Source organism: Henckelia pumila, chromosome 4 (assembly GCF_033568475.1).
Source record: "Henckelia pumila isolate YLH828 chromosome 4, ASM3356847v2, whole genome shotgun sequence".
Taxonomy (NCBI): domain Eukaryota; kingdom Viridiplantae; phylum Streptophyta; class Magnoliopsida; order Lamiales; family Gesneriaceae; genus Henckelia; species Henckelia pumila.
Window position 1 is genome coordinate 199,723,021 of NC_133123.1, and position 26,575 is coordinate 199,749,595.

The window sequence follows — 26,575 nt, forward strand, 5'->3', positions numbered from 1 at the left end:
TTATGTGACTGCATGATTTATATGCCATGATATTATGCTGCATTCATTTGCATCTTGTTGTATCTCTTTCGAGATGTCTGTTAGTAGGGTTGTACCCTATCCTGTTAGTGGATGGACTTCCATCGATTTGGGTCCGGCGTATCCACGGTTATCTCGGTTTGGGAGCCACCTCCTGAAGCGACGGCACAGCGTGCTACATACCAGGTCCCGGTCTGTCTCTGTTATTTGATCCTTGACCTCGAGTTTATAGGGAGTTCACTTTGCATGCATGTATACTCATACTCTCGTACTGAGCGTTTTATGCTCACGTCTCGTACTCTGTGTTTCTGGACACCCTATTTCATGGGGCAGGTTTGCGATTGGACGAGGAGGGTGGATCCAGGAGGGGCTAGTCAGTGGTTGGCCAGCTGGAGCTTCGTCTAGGTTTTATTACTGTTGTTTGGGTTGATACAGCTATTCGATTTGGTTGTATATTATTTGGATAAATTACAGATTCCTTTACTTGGGATTATATAATGTTTATGGTTTCCGCAGTTTTATTCTGATATCTGCTTAATTAAGTTAATTGCATGCCTAAGTTCTGTTTAGTAGGTGATCCGGGTAAGGGTCACTACAAAATTAAAGTTGAGTACGTTCGAATAAATAATTAAAATAAACTCAATTAAAGTTGAGTTTGAATATGAAAGGAATGAAAATCCATTGATTTAAATGTATTTTCATAGTTTAAATAAATTAAAAAAATCAAATTTATTTTTATATTTATTTACACCATAATTCAGCTAATCACAATGAATTTTAAATCCTTAGAATATTTGAATCATTTGAAATTCAGGTATGATAAAGAAAAATACATAATTTTGGTGATGAATACACAGATCAATCAAAACAAAACAAAGAACAAGTTGCGTAAAATTATCTTACATCGAAACTATGAGATTAGATCAATTTTATACCAAGACAAATTAATCTGGATATATGTGAAGTCAGATAAGAGAAAGATTAAATCAGATCGATTATTCAGTTCAAGCTATCTTCCAAAAGACAAAAGAGAATATCAAATTAGATTAGATCAAAGCTACGAGCTTATAGGCTAAAAAGAAGAAAATTAGTTGGATATATTAACGTTAGCCTCCGTACTGACACTGATTCAAATATTCCACTACATTTGGGACTATACGAGGACATTTTTCATCTGCTGGTTCAATGTCTAATGAATCAGAGACAAACAATCCACTGGTTATTTTTTTAAACGTTGCAGATGAGAGCCTATAAATACCTGATGATGTTCAGGTATCAACAACTTTTACTCTTGCGATCTTAAGCTAAAAAGCCTTCACTTGCAAATCTTGCATTATCAGACAAGTTGCAGATCAAAGTTTCATACACAGAGCTCAAAGCCTACTGTTGTTATCAGATCGATTGATTTAGATCATTCTATGATATCTAGACAAACTTATCGAAGCACATTTCATTGTGAATTCAAACTTGTAACTCAGACAAATTTTGATCTATATTGAGAAGTTGATACTAGGAGTTCCTTTCACGAATTAATTGCATCCGATTTGTATAAAGTGTTGTGTAAATCAAATTCTTCTGGTGAAATTCGTCTGAAAACAGAAGAAGGGAAGACGTAGAAGTTTTAGTTTCGAACTTTCATAAAAAATCTCTTATCCCTTATCATTACTTCTGCATTTTTTTTATTTTGATCTTCCTTTAGCTTTTTAAGTTCAATTTTGTGAGGAAGATACATTCTACCTGACCATTTTAGATCTTTCGAGAAATACTCTGTTTTAAAGCAAGAATACTTACTGTTAATTGTTCTATCAGCACGAATTTTTTTAAAATTTTAAAGAGTATGTATTCGGTCCTCCACTACACACATATTTTGATCCTAATAAGTTAAGAGAAAATAAATAAAAAAATTGATATGAGTTTCAATTACTGATATTATTTAACAATGAAGCTTAATTAAAGTCCATAGATATCAAATGACACAATCTAAATGAATGTGAAGATTTCATTTTAGAAGTTTATTTCTTTATTTTTTTAACTATTTATTTATTTTGATTTTGTACACATTTAAGAAAAAAATGATCATATTTTGATGAATATTTTTTCTTTTGAATTATTTTTTTCTGCATATTAAGTTATAATCTCAAATAAATGCATGTATTTCATTTTGTTTTGATTTGTTATAAACAAAATCTAAATATTCTGTCAAATATTATAAATTTATAAATTTATTTATTTTCTTGAAGGATTATTTTATCCAATAATTGTAAACTTTATATATGCAATACTTGTATTCTATAAAAATAAAACAAAAGATAAAATTTTTAAATGTTAAAATAAAATTTGTTAATATTTCAATTTGGAATATCAATATTGAAAAATAAAATATAAAAAAAGATAATGTAATATACATCATGTAATATATATTGTTATGATAAAATGTTATTATATTAAATATAATAAAAAAAATATTAATATGAAAATATTTAAAATTTAATAAACAAATTAAAATAGTATGACACTAAAAAAATTATAATATATCTATTGTATATGCATGTGATACGAAAATTTTATAGGTTCGACTGTCTAACACCAATTGAAATTTACAAAATATGAAAAATTTTATTTATAAAATTATTAATTTACTCATAATAATATAATTATTTCAAAACAACTATCATATTAAAAGAAAATTTAAATTTTTTTATTACGACGATTTTAAATTTTATTTAGATGCAATCACATTTTTATCTATATTTTAAATTTTTTAGATTAAATTGTTTATCACTCATAATAAATTTTTTGATTGTTTTTAGCGTGTGTGTGTATGTATATATACATATATTGTTGACAAATACGTAGTTTTGGTGTTGACAAAACTGAACAAGAGGATTACATTGGTGAACTGATCTTGTTAACGAGCTGAATTGAAGAAGAAGAGTGGACAATTTTTCGAGAAAACCTGCATGAAGTAAATTGAGTTGAATTTGACCATAGCCCAGACTGAAACCATCAAGCAGTCGAGTAAGTTCACTTGGTAAATTGCATTCAATTTAGGGAGCTAAACTGAATCAGTCCTGCAGAGCCAAACTGTTTCAATAAAAGACAAACTGAATTACCCAAGTTGAACGACTGAACCATCCAAGGGACTGTGTGATCAAGACTGATCCAATCTAACTCTTGTGGATAAACTTTTCCATACCCAGCTGGAGTTGCAAAGCCATAGAACAACAATGTATTATCATGTCAGAGAATGTACGAGAAAAAGACAAGTTAATGGATTCAATTTGAATTTGAAAGAATCGTTACCTGCCAAGAATAAATACATATCAGGAATGCTTGAAATAGCATCCGGCTACTCAGAAAAGAACTCACGCATGCATTAAAGTTATCAGAGGAAAACTGAACACTTTTAGTTTACCCACAAGCACTTAGTAAAGATAAGAAAAATCTCACATCAAGAGATCCTAAGAACACGAGCAAGCATATCAGTGCATCAGATCAATTAGGATCATACTATGCATAAGTGTTGAGTTGTAATACAAGCGTTTACAATTTATCTATCAGTTGAGGTGCTGCAAACTTAATTGTAACAAGAATCGGTTGAGGGCTGATTTCTTCAGTTTAAAAGTTCTGAGATAGGCAGTAGAGTGTAAGTCCTAGTCTTGTTGTGTGTTGTTGAAAAGTATTGTAATAGTCAAATTCTTCACTCACTCACTGCAATAAAACACTCAATCATACGTTCTATTTGTTAGTTGGCATATTTTTGCACATAATATTTTTTTTTCCAATCAACATCGATACGTGAGAAGGGAATAGTTTCGTTGACCAACCTCAAATGAACTTAACTTAAAAGAATCAGTGGAAAACTGCTACAGTTCCATCAGTTTGGGAAATTAGAATTCACACACAAACCGATACTATCAAGAAAGCAGTTTACTACACTATCCACCCCCAACCGATCCTGACAAATGGTATCAGAACAAGGTCCCTTTTTGTTTTTGAACTTATATCAAATGGACGTATTTAGAGAAATCACTAAGGTTATGCTTGGATGGAGGTAATTGTATTTGAGAATGGATTTCAAATAAATGGATTTGAAAATCCATTGATTTGAATCCTTGTTTTATTAAATCTCTTGCTTGGAATAAGATAGAATTTGAATTTTTTTTGAATATATCATAGATCTCCGCTGCAATCAACACATCTGAAATTGAAGCTTATACTTCTCCGTGCTCAGTCCGAATCCTGTCGCCGATGCTTCGAATCTCGCTTAAACCAAAAATCAGCACCCATCGTCACAGGGAGTGAAACCCACCGGAGCGAACAGTGACCACCATTCCATGGCTTGCAAAGAACATTCACACAACCTCGAGACAACGAGAACAGACAAAACATCGCCATCGCACATAGCCGCTCGCGCCGTTATTCTCACCACCAGTCGCTGCCACCATCATCTCTCCCCACCAAGGTATACAAAGAACCCATAACAACAAAGGGGAGGGAGATCACAAAGACATACACCAACATATTCAGCCAAAATAAAAACACGACGGAGGAGATCCAATCCAATCAGAAGAATAGATGAGAAGGACAAGTTGAAAATAAATAAAAATTAACTTTCCCATGTCAGCCATGATCAACTCAAGAAAAAGATAACTCAAGCAGTGAAGAAGATGAGGTGAGATGCGTCGGCTTGAAGAAGATGAGGCAGCAAGGAATGAAGAGACGGAGCTGAAAAGATTTCAAATGAGCAGGTTTTAGAAAGAATTAAAATTCCTTAATTTTTAAGGCATAAATCAACGGCCAAAATCTGTGAGACCCCGTTTCTAATCTTCTAAACTCTAATAAAGAAACATAATCGAACACGATAAGCTGCGGAAAACAATTCAAGTTTTTTTTTTTTTTAAAAAAAAAGAAATACTCGCGCGCCCGTGCCAAGATCACGCGTGCCCGCACATACCTCTCGGCCAGCCACGCGCGCCCGCGCGACATTCTTCGCGCGCCCGCGCATAGCCCTCGGGCAGAAAGCCCATTTGCTGCACAAACGAGGCGCGCCTGCACGAAATGGACGTGCGCCCGCGCATAGCCCTTGGGTTGCAAAACCTGAACCAAGGAAAATAAGAACTCCACAAGCTCAATTCAATAACCCAAACAACCAAGGTTCCAACCAAAGTATAAACCCAACAAAAGGAGTTCGAAACACCAACAAAACGATGTTTAACAATACAAGTTCAACGGTAGTAATCGTTCGACTAAACAAAATAGAATACAAGTCCAAAAGAAACCCTACGACACACGAAGTCTCACTTCTATCATCTCACCCCGAGCTAACCCATATGACTTGGTCCAGCTCCTAATCCTCCTGTTGCCAAGTACACATACAAACAAAGACAACAGCCGGATAAACCGGTTAGAAATATAATTTCTAAGTAAAAGAGACAGACATACAAAATCATCAAACATCTCATATTGCAATGTAATAATCGAAAGCAATTCAACATGAGAATGAATGTATGCGTGACTTCAAACTCGGGACTATCAAATCAGATAATCGAAATATCAATCGATATTCAGTTAGGATCCCGGGGTTAGGTCTTCACAACAACCCACCGACACACCCATTCGGGGTGGATGTCGCTCGACTCAAACCCCTAGACTTTAGAGCAACTATAAGAAGCATTCTGGTACATGGAAAAACTCAAAATCCAAGACCACTTCAATATAGCTCCCTAAATCGTCTAATTTCAAAACGAATCGAATATTCGGCTCAATATGAATGCAAGTGCAAATACATTAATCAATCAAGTTCACACAAGCAAGTAACATGCAGTATGTGATTTTTGGGGCTCGAGAATCAATCGAACTCGAGTATTCAACCCCATTCAATTCAAAGTCATCTTTTACCTTTCGAGTCCGTCGAGGATTCAAATCTGAAAATAACAACGAACTCAAATAAATAATCCATTGAATCACAACAATTCAAAACAAAGAAACTCAATCAATACACTGTCTTCAACTCTCGATTCGATTCAACTTCCAAGTTTGATCCAAACCCGAAACTCCAATCCCAATCTGAAAATGAAGATCATACGAATTCGGTGTCAATCCAACAACTCAAACAAACCCGGAAATGAACCGAACAAACAAACGATAATCCAAAACTCGATTTCGATGGCATAACGGCTATAATCGGTCAAACCAAAAATCATCAATAACATCAAACCAATCCAAACAATCCATATCAACTTCCCAACCAACCAATCGATCAAAAACCAACAAAATTCCAACAACTCCATTTTCGAATTTCACCTCTAAAATCATATAAAATCCAAACTTCGTTCTTTTTCCAAACCGACTTCGAATACACAATCTAAACTAGCTCAAGAACGACATACTCCAAGATTATCAAATTCTGACAACCCAACAAAAATAAAAGTTCGAGGATCGTAGCAAAACTTACTTCAAAACGGAGCCCTCATCGCGGTGATCGTGAATCTCAACTCGGAATGAAAATCTAACGGTCGGATCGAGCGAATCAGACGAAAAAGAAGCTTGAAATGTCGTCTCCCATGGCTTCCAATAGTACGCACGGATGGGAGAGGAAGGAAGAGAGAATGGATGTGATGGGGAGGTATGGTGATGATATTAATAATATAAGTCAAGGTTTGACTTGGTCTACTCCCAAAATTGCAAATCGGTCCCTGAAACCCCAATTAAAATCGATTCAATCCCTGTTCAATAATTAATAATCAATTCTGCTAATCACGAAATAATTAATTTCAGGGCCTTACAATTCTCCCCCTCTAAGAACCGATTTCGACCTCGAAATCTGACAGATCAAAACTGAACAAGCAAGAACTAACTGAAGACGAACTCACCTCAATCGAACAATTCTGGAAATCGCTGCCTCATATCGGATTCGGTCTCCCAAGTTTCTTCCTCAACTCCGTGACGACTCCACTGAATCTTCACTAACGGAATCGACTTGTTCCTGAGTTGCTTCTCTTTCTTGTCAAGAATCTGAATCGGTCGTTCGAAGTAACTCAGAGTCTCATCGAGTTCGGCCTCGTCTTGTTGAAGAACATGGGACGGATCCGGATGGTACTTTCGTAGCATCGAAACGTGAAACACATCGTGGATGCCTGAAAAAGACGGAGGAAGAGCAATTCTATAGGCAAGATCGCCAATCTTCTCCAGAATTTCGTACGGACCAATGAACCTTGGTGACAATTTTCCTCTTTTCCCGAATCTGACAGTGCCTCGGAAAGGAGAAATCTTCAGAAAAACACGATCTCCCTGCTCAAAACAAAGTGGTCTGCGTCTGACATTCGCATACTTGGCCTGTCGATCCTGGGCTGTCTTCATTCTGACTCTAATCAACTTCACCTGATCTGCCATATCACGAATCATATTTGGACCCAACTCGGGTGATTCTGAAATCTCATCCCAAAACAAAGGAGATTTGCCCTTCTTCCCGTACAAAGCTTCGAAAGGTGTCATTCCAATACTCGCTTGGAAGATGTTATTGTACGAAAACTCCACTAGAGGCAAAAAATCTTGCCAACCTGAACCAAAATCAAGCACTAAGGCTCGAAGCATATCCTCCAAAGTCTGGATCGTACGCTCGGACTGACCATCGGTCTGAGGGTGATACGCTGTGCTCAAGTGCAAACGAGTACCCAATGCCTCCTGAAGACTGTGCCAAAAGTGAGAAGTAAACCTTGGATCTCTTTCTGATACTATCGACTTCGGCACGCCGTGCAATCTCACAACCTATCTGACATACAACTCGGCCATCTGATTGTGACGGTATGTCATATGGTAAGGAATGAAACAACCAGATTTCGTCAACCGGTCAATTACTACCCAAATCGCATCACAACCTCTGACAGAACGCAGTAGCTTGGTGACGAAGTCCATAGAGATATGATCCCATTTCCATTCCGGGACTGGCAAACTGTGCAATAATCCTCCGGGCTTCTTCCTCTCGGCTTTCACCTGTTGACAATTCAGACAATGGGATACAAACCTCGTGATGTCTCCCTTCAACTGTTTCCACCAGAACTGAGTCTTCAAGTCATTATACATCTTCCGGCCTCCAGGATGAACACTGAACCGACTGCAATGCGCCTCTCGAAGAATACGTTGTCTCAAATTAGAAACATCGGGCACAACAATACGGCTATTCACAAACAGAACATCATCCCTGACCTGAAATTCTGACTGGTGACCTGATCGAACCCTCTCTATCGAACTCTGAATACTCGGATCTGATCTATGTGCCTCTCTGATCAACGGGAACAATTCCGGCTTGGCCTGAATCGCAAAAACTCTGATGGATCTCCTATCGGTCTCAAACTCCAAACCAGAAGTACAACAGTCTTCAATCAATCGAGATACACCAATCGTAGAAAGAGACAAAGAACAAAGCTTCCGACTAAGAGCGTCTGCAGCTGCATTCGACTTTCCAGGATAATACTTGATCTCGCAGTCGAAGTCCTTAAGCAAATCCATCCATCTCCTCTGTCTCATATTCAGCTCGGACTGGGAAAAAACAAGTATTTCAGGCTCTTGTGGTCAAAAAATATCTCAAAAGACTCGCCATACAGGTAATGGCGCCAAGTCTTCAAAGCAAACACGATTGCAGCTAGCTCGAGATCATGGATCGGATAACGAGTCTCGTGCGGCTTCAGCTGCCTCGAAGCATAAGCTATAACGTGCTTCCTCTGCATGAGAATGCAACCAAGACCACGATTAGAAGCATCGCAGTACACAGAGAAACCTCCAGTACCTGATGGAATAGACAAGATCGGAACGCTAGTCAATCTCTTCTTCAGCTCAATGAAACTGGCCTCACACTGCTCGGACCAAACAAATGGTGCATTCTTCTGGGTCAACTGAGTAATCGACTTTGCAATGGAAGAGAAGCCCTCGATAAATCGGCAATAATACCCCGCTAAACCCATGAAGCTTCGGATTTCTAGCACTGATGTCGGTCTCGGCCAATTCATAACTGCCTCGATCTTACTGGGATCCACGGATATTCCATCTCCTGATACAATGTGGCCTAGAAAAACAACTCGGTCCAACCAGAACTCGCACTTTGATAGCTTAGCATACAACTGTTCGGCTCGCAAAATCTGCAATACAATCCTCAAATGCTCAGCATGATCAGAACGGTTCATCGAATAGATCAGAATGTCGTCGATGAAAATGATGACGAACTCATATAGATACCGCTGAAAGATACGATCCATAAGATCCATAAAGACTGCTGGAGCATTGGTCAAACCTAACGGCATGACTATGAATTCGAAAAGTCCATATCTGGTTCTAAAAGCTGTCTTCGGCACATCCTCGTCGCGAACTCTCAGCTAATGATACCCTGATCACAGATCTATCGTCGAATTCATTGAAGAACCTTGCAATTGATCAAAAAGATCATCAATTCTCGGTAAAGGATACTTATTCTTGACCGTCGATTGATTCAACTGGCGGTAGTCGATGCAAAGTCGCATAGAACAGTCTTTCTTCATCACAAAGAGCACTGGTGCACCCCAAGGCGATACGCTAGGTCGGATGTATCCCTTGGCAATCAAATCTTCTAACTGTTCCTTCAATTCTTTCAACTCTAACGGAGCCATACGGTACGGTGCTTTTGAAATAGGCTGAGTACCTGGCGCAAGTTCAATGCTAAATTCGATGTCTCTAATAGGAGGTAAACCAGGAATCTCGTCTGGAAAAACATCAGGAAACTCGCTAATCACCGGTATCTCAGACAACTCAGGACTAGACCTCTGAACATCCATTGCATAAATCAAGAATCCCTCTGCTCCTTTCTGTAGCAAACGAGACATGGATAACACAGAAATCAACGGAATTTTGGATCGAGAACCCTTACCGAAAAACTTCCAATCGTCTGCCATCTCGGGTCTGAATCGAACCACTTTCTGAAAGAAATCTACTGTCGCCCTATACTTGGTCAGAGAATCAATCCCGATAATACAGTTAAAATCAAATAATCCAAGTACGATGCAGTCAATCTCAATCGAATTCCCCTCAGATTCTAAAACACAGTTTCGGACCATCTCACCGAAACAATTCCTCCACCCAAAGGTAAAGTAATAGAAACAACATCAGATAAAGGCTCAGCAAATAAATCATGCATCACGACAAATCGTTCAGAAATGAAACAGTGAGAAGCACCCGTATCAATCAACACAAACGCAGGATAACCAAAAATTGAACAGTTACCTGCTATCACGTCATTCGGGGCTGCATTGGCTTGATCCTTTGTCAAGGCAAACATCCTCGCCTGCTGTCGAGGAGGTTGGTTCTGATTCTGATTACCTCCCTGACGAGTCTGCTGCTGAGGCTAAAAGGAATGAACTGCAGAAGCTGATCTCTCTGGCTGAGCTGGCGGTCGAGAAGAACTGCCGCTCTGAGCTCTATCGGATCCTCGCTGAGGACAAACTCTAGCAAAGTGACCCGGCTACTGGCAGATGTTGCATCTACCAAACAAGCCTCAACACTGGTCACTGGGATGACGGCCTCCACACTTGCTGCACGAAGCTCCAAAAAACCCTGAACTCTGCCCAGAGCTGAACTGCCTAGAACCACTGGAACTCGATGAACTGTTCCCTGATTTCTTAAACTGATTCCCCTTTGGTCTATACTGATCTCGTCTGTTTCTGCCACTAATGCCTCCCTCAACCCTCTGAGACTGATTCGGCTGCTGAGAAGGTTGGTACTGATACTGAGACTGTTGAGGCTGAAACTGAACAGGCTGGTTCTGAAAAGATCTCTGTTGCTGCTGAGGAGCTACATGATTACCTCGTTGCATCAAGAATCTGGCTTCGACTCCCTTTTCCTGATCCATAGCATCTGCGAAGTTGTTGGGTCTCCCGGTATTGACCAAGGTAAAGATCTCAGGGTTCAATCCATTGATGAAATGGTCGGCCTTGGCTTCCTCGTTATCTGCAACGTGAGGTGCAAACCTCAAGAGACTGTCAAATTTGCTCACATAGTTCTCAATACTCAAGTTCCCTTGTTTCAGATTCGCAAATTCGGCACCCTTTTCTTTTCGATACGAGACAGGAAAAAATCTCTTGAAGAACTCAGTCTTGAACAAGCTCCAAGTGATGGCGGTGCCTCGGTTCTCATTCGCTCTCTTGGTTGTGGTCCACCAATTCTTAGCAACACCCTGTAACTGATGACTGACTAACCTGATTCTGCGGTCGTCGGTATAGTCGAGGGAATCAAAGAGCTCATCCATGTCATCTAGCCAACTTTCATAATCAACGGAGTTCTCGGTACCCGTCAAAGTAAGCGGTCGAAAAGATCGAAACCTCTTCAATAGAGTCTCCATCGGGGTTGCAGTCGCATCAAACTGATCCATTCCAGTACTACCCTGATCATTCTGAGGAGTTATCACTGGCGGCGGATTCTCAGTAGAAGGAGGAGTCAAAGGCGGTTGATTTCTTCTCAAAGATCGTCGAGGTGTCATCTGATATCAAGGGTTAGGGCACAAAATCTCAAATTTATTCTCAATCCCATAACCTCGGTGTCCAAAACTCTGCTCTGAGTACTCATGAGTCTCAATGATAAACAAGAACAGATAATAGCACAAGGAGAAATATATATCACGTAATTCATGCTTTATAAATTAAATCACAACTCATGCAATTCAATTAATTCAAGAATCAATAAAGCATGCTCGCACGTATTTAAAAATTATCATTTAAATAAATCAATCACATGCGAGAGTTCAATTCATGCGGACTCGATCTACCCCGCTCACTCTAGTCCGACTCCAACAATCTTATCGCTCTGATACCACTTAATGTGAGACCCCGTTTCTAATCTTCTAAACTCTAATAAAGAAACATAATCGAACACGATAAGCCGCGGAAAACAATTCAAGTCTTTTTTTTTTAAAGAAATACTCGCGCGCTCGCGCCAAGATCACGCACGCCCGCACATGCCTCTCGGCCAGCCATGCGCGCCCGCGCATAGCCCTCGGGCAGAAAGCCCTTTTTCTGCACAAACGAGGCACGCCTGCGCATAGCCCTCGGGTTGCAAAACCTGTACCAAGGAAAATAAGAACTCCACAAGCTCAATTCAATAACCCAAACAACCAAGGTTCCAAACAAAGTCTAAACCCAACAAAAGGAATTCGAAACACCAACAAAACGATGTTTAACAATACAAGTTCAACGGTAGTAATCGTTCGACTAAACAAAATAGAATTTTAGTCCAAAAGCAACCCTACGACACACAAAGTCTCACTTCTATCATCTCACCCTGAGCTAACCCAAAAGACTTGGTCCAGCTCCTGATCCTCCTGTTGCCAAGTACACATACAAACAAAGACAACAGCCAGATAAACCGGTTAGAAATATAATTTTTAAGTAAAAGAGACAGGCATACAAAATCATCAAGCATCTCATATTGCAATGTAATAATCGAAAGCAATTCAACATGAGAATGAATGTATGCGTGACTTCAAACTCGGGACTATAAAATCAGATAATCGAAATATCAATCGGTATTTAGTTGGGATCCCGGGGTTAGGTCTTCACAAAAACCCACCGACACACCCATTCGGGGTGGATGTCGCTCGACTCAAACCCCTAGACTTTAGAGCAACTATAAGAAGCATTCTGGTACATGGAAAAACTCGAAATCCAAGACCACTTCAATATAGCTCCCTAAATCGTCTAATTTCAAAACGAATCGAATATTCGGCTCAATATGAATGCAAGTGCAAATACATTAATCAATCAAGTTCACACAAGCAAGTAACATGCAGTATGTGATTTTCGGGGCTCGAGAATCAATCGAGCTCGAGTATTCAAACCCATTCAATTCAAAGTCATCTTTTACCTTTCGAGTCCGTCGAGGATTCAAATCTGAAAATAACAACGAACTCAAATAAATAATCCATTAAATCACAACAATTCAAAACAAAGAAACTCAATCAATATATCATCTTCAACTCTCGATTCGATTCAACTTCCAAGTTCGATCCAAACCCGAAACTCCAATCCCAATCTGAAAATGAAGATCATACGAATTCGGTGTCAATCCAACAACTCAAACAAACCCGAAAATGAACCGAACAAACAAACGATAATCCAAAACTCAATTTCGACGGCATAACGGCTATAACCGATCAAACCAAAAATCATCAATAACATCAAACCAATCCAAACAATCCATATCAACTTCCCAAACAACCAATCGATCAAAAACCAACAAAAATCCAACAACTCCATTTTCTAATTTCACCTCTAAAATCATATAAAATCCAAAATTCGTTCTTTTTCCAAACCGACTTTGAATACACGATCTAAACTAGCTCAAGAATGACATACTCCAAGATTATCAAATTCTGACAACCCAACAAAAATCAAAGTTCGAGGATCGTAGCAAAACTTACTTCAAAACGGAGCCCTCATCGCGGTGATCGTGAATCTCAACTCGGAATGAAAATCTAACGGTCGGATCGAGCGAATCAGACGGAAAAGAAGCTTGAAATGTTGTCTCCCATGGCTTCCAACAGTACGCACGGATGGGAGAGGAAGGAAGAGAGAATGGATGTGATGGGGAGGTATGGTGATGATAATAATAATATAAGTCAAGGTTTGACTTGGTCTACTCCCAAAATTGCAAATCGGTCCCTGAAACCCCAATTAAAATCGATTCAATCCCGATTCAATAATTAATAATCAATTCTGCTAATCACGAAATAATTAATTTCAGGACCTTACAAAATCCAACAGATTAGAAATTTCAATTCATGGACTATCCAAACAGATGTGGTGGATTTGGGCTGCGGATTTGAAATCCAAATCAGCCCAAATCCACCCATCCAAGCAGAACATAATAGTTTTTGGCACACAACCGTTGATATAAGCATAGCCAAGACTGCTGAGGCATGCTCTACAGATAAGAATATTTGGCAGTTGTTGATTGCAGTAGTCCACTAATCAAGACAACTAAAAACAAAGCCACGAATCTCAAGGAAATATGCTTCATGGCTCTTGACGATCAATCATCCTTCAGAGAGCAAGCATAAGAACAACCTTCCACAAGTGGACATGTATTTGATTTTAACTCCAATAATTTTTTGAGAGAGGAGTTTTCTGAAGCATTGCACATCATGGAAAACGAGTAACAAATATTGTGTTTAGCATTTGAGAAAGTCGAATCAAAACAAAATGATTTGCCAGACTACTCAACTAAACCTGTAAGACCCGAAATTATTTAACTTTAATCCGAAAATATGTAATTTTGGAATATTTAGAGTTTATAATTAAATTCTAATATTCTTAAATTATTTAGGATTGAAATTGAATTAAAACGCTTGTCCGGGGACTGAATTGCTAATAGTGAAGAGTTGAGGGGATAAAGTGTAGATTTTTCTTTTAGTGGAGGACACTTGTTATTCTTATGTGTATTCATGTGTGTATGTATGAATCTCATTCATAATTCTTCAGCCAAGAGCCGAGACAACCATTTTCAGATTTGGAAGCATTTTTCATCATCTTCAATACAAGATATTTTCTAATCTGGCTATCCGATTTTTGATCCGAGCCTAGTTCCGCGAACCTTGCAAGAGGGGCTACGATTTGATGTAAGTTTTCTTATATTCCAGCATGGCTTGAAAGTTTGGAAGTTGGGAGAAATCAGAAAAGATTATGATTGTTGTTCTTGAGTCTATACGTATTGTTATATCGATATCGGATCGAAGAACGGATATCGTTTGAAATTCTAATGATTTTACAACATGTATTTCAAAAATTATAGCAGCTAAGCTGTTGGTATATGATGCTATTTGCTGGTATATGATATATATGAAGTTATTTTGGTTGTTAGATTGATTAGATTTTCGTTTCGATTACCGATTTTGTACCGTTACGCCGTCGGGTCAAGAATTGGCTACCATTTGAATCCAATTGCTTGATCTGAGCTTGAAGTGAATTATTGTTGATATATGTAGCTTAAATATGCTTCCTTTCAGATTGGATAAGAGCTTGATAGAATTAGAGATCCCGACTTCGAAACCGATTGAAGATTGAACAAGGTTTGCGACTTCTACCTTCAAGATTGACAAGAGTTGTGAGAAGATTTTTATAGCCTTTGTTGTGTTGCAGCTTGTGAAGTGTTGAAGAATTTGAAACCAAGAAAATAAAGGTATAAAATGACATCGATTGTCGAAGGGTAATGATACTCGAGATGATGATTCTTGAGTATCCTACAAGTTGCATACTTGTTACTATATGTTTTTGAGTTAGAATGTGATGTCATTGATTTGATTTATGTAATGATCATTGATTTATGATAGCTGAATTGATTCTAATTCCAAGTTCGGATACGAACCTTTATTTTTGAGTCGGATACGTACTACGATAGATGGATATCCATATCAAGATCGAATACGAATCTTGATGGAAAGGATCGGATACAAATCTCCATAGTAAATCAATTTAATTTACATGCTTTGATTCATTTTATTTTTAGTTGAGGCACTTGGAGTTGATAGGTTATATTTGATGCATGTATATGTCTTTTATACTGAGAATTGTATTCTCACCAGATGTTTTTCGGCTTTTGTTTTGTTTTGTATGTGTGCATGGAAACAAATGGGACATGAGCTAGTCAAAGATGTCTTGGGAAGCTCGAGATATAGATTTAGCACGCGGAGACTCTGGTTTAGATGTTGAGTTGCTGTCAAGTGTTGTGTTTTGAACAAGTTTAGTATATGTATATTTTGTGAAAAGAATTGAATGAAACTAGTAGTTAATAGTTGGATCTAAACTTGTGCAATTATAGCAACCTTGTGAAGTTGTAGATGACTAAATATGTTGAACTTCTTGTCCAAGCTAGTTCTTGTATGTATATCATGTCTTAACTATGTTCTTATGCATATTTGATAAGTTCATTTTGTGTGCATTATTTTATATCTATTTGGCATGCATTCATATGGTTTCTTGTGTATTTTTATATGTTTTATTTGTAATTAATCTCATGCATGAGCATTTCACTCTCCGGGTTAATTTTGTAGGAAATGGATTTTTGAAGAATGAATTACGGAGCAGCCTTGGTAAAAAATTCAAATTTAATTTTAGGAAGCTCCAAATCAAATCTACACCGTCCAGATTGTAGTTAAGATGTTTTAAAGCTACTGTCAAAATTTCAGCTCAATCCGACGGCTAAAACTCAAGTTATGAATTTTACAAAATTGTTGCGCGCTGGAAAAATTAGTGGGCGCGCGGGCTGCTATTTATTACCGCGCGGGCGCATGCCTGTTTGAGAAAAAAGTTTAGAACAGAAGCCCCAGCGCGCGAGCTGCACTTTTCTACCGCTCGGGTGCCCGTGCGTAAGTTGAAAAAAAGATATTTCTGGGTGTTTTACATGGAAAAAACTCTTGGGCACTATAAATAGATAAAAATCTGACGTTTTAAGGGTTCCACACATCAGAAACGTAGGAAAAGGCGGCCATCCAAGGAGAAGAACGAAAAGAGGGAGAAGAACGTGAAGAACTCAAGAACCACAAACTAGTTTTCTCTTTTCCTTTTCTTTTATTTGTTGGGATTTAGGGGATCCTACCCCCAAAACTTATGTTTTGATTTCTTCTGGAAGATTGAAATTAGTTTTTAAGGATTCTTGATTATATTATTGTGTTTATTGCAATTTTGGAGATTGATCAACTTCTTATTGATTTTATGTTTTATAATTGATACCGAGAGGAGATTTTATGACATGATAGGGTAATATAATCCATGGATCTACAACTTACATAGAGATATGAGGTTGGATACATGTTGATAGTCATAGTCCACCAGGGTGAAAGCTAGAGGATTCCAAAAATCGTTAATCCAATTGCAGTTGTTAAATAACACAAGGAGACTTGGTTATTACAATTCGTTAATTAGATTAATATAGCTCGAGAGAGTATATTGATAGATTAGGGAATTCCGTCAAAAGCATGACTTGAGAATTAAAATTCAATCATTAGAGGAGAAAAGGGGTAGGTGAACCGAGATCCTAACAATCGTTTATTTATTTTTTGAACTTAATTTATTGTTTTGATTTTAATTTATCTTTTTATTTTAGTTTATTAATTTATTCTCTCTCTCGTTTTAATTAATTAAAGAATCATACTTGAGGTAATCTTGTCATAAATCAATCTCTGTGGGACGATACTCGTACTTTGTACACTATATTATTACTTGACTCGTGCACTTGCGATTTATTCGAGCTTAATTGATGGACATATTTACGTTGATTTTTCGTGGTAGTATTTGCTCGATCAATATTTGAGTGGTTATAGCTACAAACATATCAACAATCCTTATTGTGGACAACAAAAGCAGAATTTTGGAGGCTAGGACAGAGTGTGTTGGGATCGGTTCAGAGGGTAGAGGGGGGGTGAATACACTCTGAAACTTATTTTCTTTCTTTTCAAAATGATCAAGTGAAGTTTAGTTCACTTAATCTGTTTTCTCAACTTCTAAAACGGTTTGAACAACTTAAATAGTGCGGAAATAGTTCAGAGGTTTTAGTGATGCAAAGGCAAGTTATAACACGATGTATGAGCAATATATAAGATAAATATGCAGTAAAGACTAAGGCACGATTTATGGAAGTTCGAAGGCTTAATCCTTCTACGTCTCCCCTTCTTCCACTTAGGAAGGAATTCACTAGAAGACTTTGGTTATTACAACGTCTTGCAATACATCCACTTCAGACTTAGGACTTATCCAATGCCTAATCCGAAACTCCTAGATTTACACAGATAAGATTCTCAGTTCTTATCAGACTGGTGGAAGCTTTCAGAGTAGCTTCAAGTCTCTTCAATAATGAATACAGTCCGGTTGAGCTTCTCAAACTGCAGAGCGGTCGAGAGGCTTGGAAACCCTAGGATGATCCTTGAAGATCAGATATGTAAACTGTAGGCGAGTGTTTATTTGAGCAGCAAGTGAATGATCTTGTAAGTGTGCTCAAGTATTGCTTTAGTATATCAGATGAGGACTTCTGATAGTATTCAAGTGATTGAGTTGATTGAGATTTTTCGTGTTGCTTCTTCTTCTTGTCACTTCTTGAGCAATCTTCCCTTTATATAGGTCAATCATCAACGTCTTTATTTTGAACGTTCTGATGCTGCATTGAATGCACATTTAATGCTTCATAAATGCATTGATGATTCTGCATGAAGATCGTACACTTCTTTAAATGCAGACAACTTCCAGGGTCCAAAACTGGTATAAACGGTCGAATGCTTTATCTCTAGCCATTCTGCGTTTTTGCCATTTTAGTGCAACCTGTTGTCTTGATGCAAGAGTCAACAGATCTTCTGATACGCCGGTTCTTCTTTTGATAAAAGATCTTGCAATGAACGTCTTGTCTCAAGTATTTTTCTTGAGATATCTTGATAAGCAGTTGGCATTCTACCGGTAGATAGATTTATCCTCTGCTGGTTTGAATAACCAGTCGATAGGCTTGTGACTACAACCGGTCGAGAGACAAAGGCGGTTGATAAGCTTCCGGTAGATAACTTGAAGGGTTTAGACGGTTGCGGTAGGAGTTGTATTAGATTCCTGAAATACAAAAGATTGGCAGCACATTCCTATACAATGAGTTGTTGTTTGTTATCACCAAAATGTCGGATTCAACAATTTCCCCCTTTTTGGTGATGACAAAACTTAAGTGCTCCGAAAACAATATGAAAGCATTAAAATGAACTTCATTGAGAGAATGAATTTCATTAATTACAATAAGCATTCTTATTACACCTACTGAAGAAAAACAAAATGAGATACAGCTGCGATAAGTAAAGAAGAGACAAGTTGTTCATCTTTTGAACCAACTGGCTCCTCCTGACCTATCGCCTTCTCTTCTTCTTCTGTCGGCTTCTTCCTTTCTTCTGGATTCTTCTTCACGTCTTCTTGCATCTGCTGCTCTTCGTTGCTCTTTTTCCCCCTTTTTGGCATCACCTTGGTTGAGTCGAAGGATGATCTCAGTGAGTTGAGTGCCAAGGCAGGCTTGCATAGTATCAATTTTTGCATCTAGTTGAGCAATTAGAGTAGCTTGCATAGTGTCCATCCGATCATTCAACTACCTATGAAGGCGGTTTTCGGATCTGACAACTTGTTCGGAGACGGTAGAGAGCGTTTTGATTTGAGTGCGATGATGGGCAGTGATCTCTTTGGACAGATGAGCAAGGTTTCGAGACACGGTCTCAAAATGCTGAATCATCGTCTTGCGTGAATTTTCAACCCATGAGGATGTGTTTGTGATGTCTTGTGAAAAGGATCGAACTGTTTGCATGAGCTCATGAAGCCTATTTATCAATGTGTGATCCAGAGCTGCTGCCATGGCTTCAATATATGAGTCATCAGTCTGAAGCATTTGACTCTGTGTGTCATTCCTTGGTGAAGCCGGGCCAGACTCAAGATGATGTGGTGCTGGTGATCTGGCTGGTGAGCTAGCTGATGTACCTTCCAATAGTGGTACAGTTGGAGATATAGGGGTCTCGACTGCAGCCAAGATGGTTGGTGGAGTAGCAGGATCAGCACTCGGTTCATCCATTAGGAGATCTTCCACAAACTTTTCAGTAGATGGAGATGGTTGAAGTGCTGGGTCAGCATCAGTCACTGGCTGTTCTGGAGGTGCAAGTGATACAATAGTGCTTGGTATCTCTGTTGGGGGCACTACTGCTTCACTGCTGCAAGGAGCCTCTGTCACAGAGGTGACATGAATTTCTTGTTCAATCACTTCTAAAAAATCTTGTAGATGACTGGGAGAGGTATGAGCGGTCGCCGCTGGAGATGAGTGAGCAGTCACAGCTGCTTCCGGTTGAATTACTGCTTGGACTACGGTTGAGGCGGGGTAGACCGATGAAGATGCTGCCACACTCGATCTTAGAGCGGATGATTGAAACAGGTCAGCAGTGATGAGACCGGTCAGAATCCCATCTGAAAGAGTAATAGCAGAGACGTCTTCTTCACCCTGATCTTGGGTAAGAAAAGTCTTCATCATCACCTGTGCTTCCAGTCCATAAGCCTGTATACAAGCTGCTGAAGCTGTCGTCTTTACGTTGTTAAGAGCTTGGAAGTGCTGAAGTAGTTGAGTGATTTGACGTAGACTATTCTGTAGTCCAGTCAAAATCACAAAGTCATCGATGGCGGTAGGACTCTTGGATTTGAAGTTCTTGACACGCTCATTAATCAACAGAGATATCAGGCTTCCTCGAAGCTTCAAGTCGATGAGCTGTCTTCTTCCCAGAGCCTCCACGATGTCTTCAGTGTCAGCAAAAAGAAGCATCTTCTGCTCAATAACGTTCAGAGCTTTCCACTTAGGAAATATTTGAGCAAGAGTCAGGTGAGTACGGGAATGATGTCATCTGACAAAGCGCTGTAGGTGACGCTTGATAGTGCGGAGAACGTGAGAGATGATCAAGTTGAGCTCTACAGTAGCTGCTGGTTGAGCCTTAGGTGAGTAGATCATCACACCTTTCCCTTTGTCCTTGGGATCAGCGAGAGTGACCTTTGGAGTTGATGAGTCACCTTCCATGATTATCACACCCTTGGTAGGACGTGGAGCAGTAGTAGCAGTAGTGGTAGTAGTCTCGACCGTTGGAAGAATTGGTGTTGGAACGGTAGGGACCTTAACCTCTTGTGCTGCCTCTTCTTCTCGCCTGCAGGCGTGGATGGCACAGCTGCTTTGGAGACAGAAGGATATGACTTGCTGAAGGATTGAATCAGTGGAACGTTCTCACATGATTCTTCTTCAGAGTCAGACTCTATGATAATTTGACGCTTGGCAGATTTCTTGGTATGGGCTGGTTTGGCCGCTACGGGACTGTTGAAAGCGGTTGAGTGACAGCAACAACACTTGCGGTTGAAGGCAGAGTGTCGACCGCAACCTCTTTCTTGTTCAGAAACTTGAAGATTGTAAACTTGTTGAGCCATTTGGTGGGATGCAGAGGCTCAGTCTTGGAGAAGTCTACTCCAAGGACGCTCAAGATGTGGCAAATTTGCAGAGCAAATCCCTCGGATTGCCCTTTTCCCCTGATCATTTCACATAAAGTAGTGAACAATATGTCTGACCAGTTGATGTTGATTTTGGAGGCGATACAAGCCATGTATTGGAATTTCTCCATCGTCACCTTGTCGTACGATCCAGCCTTGGCAAGAAGATTATTGGCCACGATGTTGGTCAATAGCCTGAATGGAGCTTTAAGAGATGTCTTCTGAGCCGGCAGTTTGATCGGAGCATCAGTGGTTGAGAATTCCTTCAACCAGTATGAGCAGTTACCATCGGGAAGATCCGCGCATTTTGTCAAACCCCTGGAGGGCAGATCAAATGTGCTGGCGAAGAACTTTTGATTGAAGGAGTAGGACTCTGTCCGGATCAAGCATTTGACAGTCCCATGCTCGATTTGAGCGGTTGCAAAGAACTCCTTCAAGACAGGCAGATCGCAGATGGCGCTGCTTCCCAAAAACTTTTTCAGTCCAGAGGCTTCAAGCATGGTGAAGACCTCAGTGATTCCTGCATTGTTTGCCTCAATAACGGAATCAAAGTTGATTGCAAGGCAAGTCTTCTGGATCGACATGATAGCTGTAGATAAGAACTCGAGCAGAGAGTAAGCAAAAGCTTGATAGTAATACGATAGAACTTTTAATGCAATATGAAAGCTTTAGCAACGGTGAAAGGTTGATATACGAGTGTAAAGAAGTATATATAGGAACCTATGGGCCATATGGTGATGTCATGAAAAGTATTTTTGAAATTCAAAAAGTTTTGAAGAGTATAATCACCGCGCCCAATCAATGTCATTTGGTTCAAAGCACAAAGCTGCTAGTACGGAGCCTGTCAGAGACTAGCTAAAGGCGGATGATATGCCAACATTTATGGCAATGTAACAGCTAAGCTATTAACGTCATACTAGCAATCATTCCCCCTAAAAGCATGCATACTAACTTAGATCTACTAAGCCAAGAATATTTCGAAAATATGAAAACTTAGCGTCCGGTAAAGGCTTGGTGAATATGTCTGCTGCTTGCTGATCGGTAGAGATGTATTCTAGCCTGATTTCCTTCTTTAAGACATGATCTCGGATAAAGTGATGCCTGACATCAATGTGCTTTGTCCTAGAGTGCATCACTAGATTGTGAGTGATGGCTATGGCACTTGTATTGTCACAGTAGATTGGAGCTTCACTCGACCGGATTCCATAATCATTAAGCTGCTGTTGAATCCAGAGTATTTGAGCACAACAGCTGCCAGCAGCAAGGTATTCTGCTTCGGCGGTCGAGGTAGCAATTGATGTCTGCTTCTTACTTGACCACGAAATTAGTCTATCTCCAAGGAATTGACATGTGCCACTTGTACTTTTGCGATCAATTCTACAACCTGCATAATCTGCATCTGAATAGACAATAAGATTAAGATTTGAATCTTTGGGATACCAAAGACCCACATTAGTAGTTCCTTTAATATATTTAATTATTCGTTTGGCGGCAATGAAATGAGATTGCTTAGGTGCTGCTTGAAATCTAGCACATAAACAAACTGAATACATGATATCCGGTCGACTGGCAGTCAAATAAAGCAATGAGCCAATAAGGCCTCGATACATTGTTACCTCGACCGGGATTCCCCCTTCATCTTTATCAAGCTTGATTGATGTACTCATGGGGGTTGATACAGTTGAGCACTATTCCATTCCAAACTTCTTTACCAATTCCTTGGCATACTTGGATTGATTGATAAATATTCCAGTTTCAAGTTGCTTCACTTGCAATCCAAGAAAGAAATTTAGCTCGCTCATCATGCTCATTTCAAATTTCTCCTGCATCATCTTAGAGAGCTTTGAGCACAACTTGGGGTTAGTTGACCCAAATATAATGTCATCAACATAAATTTGTACTAGTAACACATGATCACCTTTTACAAATTTAAACAAGGTCTTATCGACCGTTCCAATTTGGAAATCATGTTCCAGTAAAAATTTTAGTAATGTATCATACCATGCACGCGGTGCTTGTTTTAATCCATAGAGGGCTTTGTCAAGTTTATAGATATATTGAGGATGAGTAGGATTGACAAAACCTGGTAGTTGTTCAACGTACACCTCTTCTTGAAGTAGACCATTGAGAAATGCAGACTTGACATCCATTTGATAAACTTTAAAGTCCTTGAAAGCTGCATAGGCAAGAAAGATGCGGATTGCTTCTAGTCTTGCAACTGGCGAGAAGGATTCCTCAAATTCTATGTCTTCTTCTTGTCTGAATCCTTGTGCAATAAGCCGAGCTTTGTTACGCACAACAGTGCCATGTTCATCGAGCTTGTTACGAAACACCCATCTAGTTCCAATCACATTTTGATTTTCCGGTCGAGGAACTAGATGCCAAAAATTGTTGCGGGTGAATTGATTCAACTCTTCTTGCATAGCTTCTATCCAGCTGGCATCTGATAGAGCTTCATCTATCTTCTTGGGCTCTACCTGAGATATGAAAGCTGCATGCAAGAATTCATTAATCATTTGACCACGTGTTTTTCGAGGAGCAGAAGGGTCACCTATGACCAACCCAGGTGGATGATCTTTGTTCCACCTAAAATAATTCCCTAAAGGGTTGTCATCAATTGGTTCACGAACGTCCTCGTTTACTGGATCATCATTGGTAGGAGGATCGTTATCAACCGGTGGATCCTCTTCTGGCCTTGTTTGATCACACACGGTAGAGGGAACTGGATCATCCTTCTTTGGAGGATATGGATCACTGTCACTCTCTTCCTGTAGATTTGTGTTTTCCAGTCTATGACTCAGATCATTTATGCTCCCTTGAGTTTGTTCTGTACAAAGAGTAGATTCATCAAAAACAACATGAATGGTTTCCTCGACCGTTAGTGATCTTTGATTGAACACTCGATAAGCTCTGCTAACGGCTGAGTAACCAATAAAAGTTCCTTCGTCTACTTTGGCATCGAAGGCTGTCAAATGATTTTTGCCATTGTTGTGGATAAAGCATTTGCACCCAAAAATTTTGAAGTATGAAATATCAGGTTTTGTGCCATTCCAGATATCATATGGAGTTTTGTTAAATCGTTTATTAATCATAGATCTGTTTTGAGTATAGCAAGCTGTGTTAACTACTTCTGCCCAAAGCCTTTGAGAAACATTTGAATCAGCAATCATAGTTCTGGCTGCTTCTTTTAAAGTACGGTTCCTTCTTTTAGCCACCCCATTTTGCTGTGGGGATCTAGCAGCTGACAACTCATGCTTGATTCCCTGATCATCTAGATAAGTCATAAGAGTGGTGTTTAAAAATTCAGTCCCTCTATCACTCCTGATTCTATCTATCACAGTAGATTGTTCATTTTGCAAGCTTTTAAAAAGCTTAATCAGGTGAGGTGCAGTTTGATCTTTTGAAGAGAGAAAGATGACCCAAGTAAATCGAGAAAAGTCATCTATAACAACAAGAGCATATCTCATTCCCTCTATGCTTCTTACTGGTATAGGACCAAATAGGTCCATGTGAAGTAAATCTAAGCATTTGGAAGAAGACATACACCCTTTATTTTTTAAAGGTTGCTCTCACCTGCTTTCCTAGTTGACAAGCAGGACAAACTTTGTCTTTTATAAAATCTCCTTCAGGCAGACCAGAAACCAAATCATGCTTCCTCAAGTTAGAAATGGACTTAAAATTTAGATGATTTAACCGCTTATGCCACAACCAATGTTTATCATGATGAGCACTAAGACAAGTAGGTGAAGAAATATGTGAGCAAGACCAGTTTACCTTGTAGGTGTTTAGGTCTCTTACACCGGTCATAAGAGTCTCACCTTTGTCATTTTTGATGATGCAAGTGTGTTTGTGAAACTCGACCGAATGATCATTGTCACATAGTTGACTAATACTTATCAAATTATAGCACAGTTTGTCAACAAGCAACACATCTTTAATAATGATGTTACCATGGATAATCTTACCCTTACCCACGGTTTTACCTTTGGAGTTGTCTCCAAAGCTGATCTTTGGTCCTTTGCACAGCACAACTTCTGTTAGAAGTTCTGGATTCCCTGTCATGTGCCGTGAGCAACCACTATCTAAGTACCAGGTAGTGTCCTTGATAGAAGTGGTCTTCTCGCCCGTTTGGACTTTTAGTACCTGCAAAAAGTGAAGAACTTTTGGTACCCATATCTAGTAGGGTCCAGGTCGGATTAGCCCTTTCGGGACCCACACCTGGAACACCCTTACAGGTTTGCCCATGTGTGTGTCCAGAAATCTGTGCGGTCGATAAGCAGTAAATGTGTGTGCTTGTGAGGTTGATGTGTGCTGCTTGCCTTTTTTATCTTTATCAGTTAGCCTGTACCTCTTTTGAACTGGCCTGCAATTAAAGTACTGGTAAGGCTTCTCCTTTGACCATCTTCTCTTAGAGTAGTTAGACTCATTCCATGGCCTTTTGAAATTAGATTGGTTTCTCTTTCTTCTTTCATTAGGTTTTGGTTTAATCCAAGTTCCTCTTTGATTGGAGATCTGGGGATCCACATATCCCAGCCCTCTATGCTTAGAGCTTCGTTCGTTAGATACTTTCTGATTTTTGTCAAAGCTGCACTCATCATGTTCATATATCGTGCTGGACCTGACAAATCTTATTTTGTTAAGATTGCCTTTGTCCAGGCTTGACTGAATACAAGATTCCATAGACTGTTCATTTGTTCCAAACCCTAGACCGGCTTTGTCATGTGCCGGTCTTTGGATTTCTTGAATCTTGTCAATGGTTACAGAAGATTTATTCCAAGCCTTAATTGTTTCAAGTAGTTTTTTGTTCTCAGTCAAGGTTGCTTGGAACACTCTTTTCAAGGTGTCATTCTCAGTAGCCAGCAGACTTAGCTTGACCTTAAGACCATCAAGCTCTTTTCGCTGCATGCAGCTTGATTCGCTTGACTTATCTTTTAGGTCAGCTCTTTCTGCCTTTACCTCCTCGAATTCCTTGGATAATGCTTTGTATTCATTAGCCATTTCGTGTAAAGCAGTAACTAGATCACTGTGAGTAAATTCAGGTGAACCAAAGTCAAATACCTCCTCAGCTTCTTCTTCGATGTCAGCCATAAGGCATTCCACCTTTTCATCATCGTTGTCATCTGAAGAGCTTTCGGTATTGGGGTTGTCAGAGTCAGACTCAGCCCACTTGCTTTTGCTTTCGTCTGCTACTAGAACCCTTTGGTCTCTTCCTTTTCTAAACGTCCTCTTGTCCTCCTTGCCCCTTCTTCTTTCGAAGAATTGCTTCTGATCATTGCTCTTAGGCTTGGTGCAATCTGCAATGAAGTGGCCTGGCTTGCCACAGTTAAAACAAGTAGGGCCATCGTCTGTATGGTCCGATTTATGATAATTTTTAAATTTAGAATTGTTTTTACGCATAAATCTACCAAATTTCTTGACAAATAGTGTCATGGCTTCGTTGCTGATTTGCTCAGCTGATCTCTTTGGAGTTTCCTCGACCGGTGGACGCATCACCATTGAGGTTAAGGCCTTGGTTGGTTGAG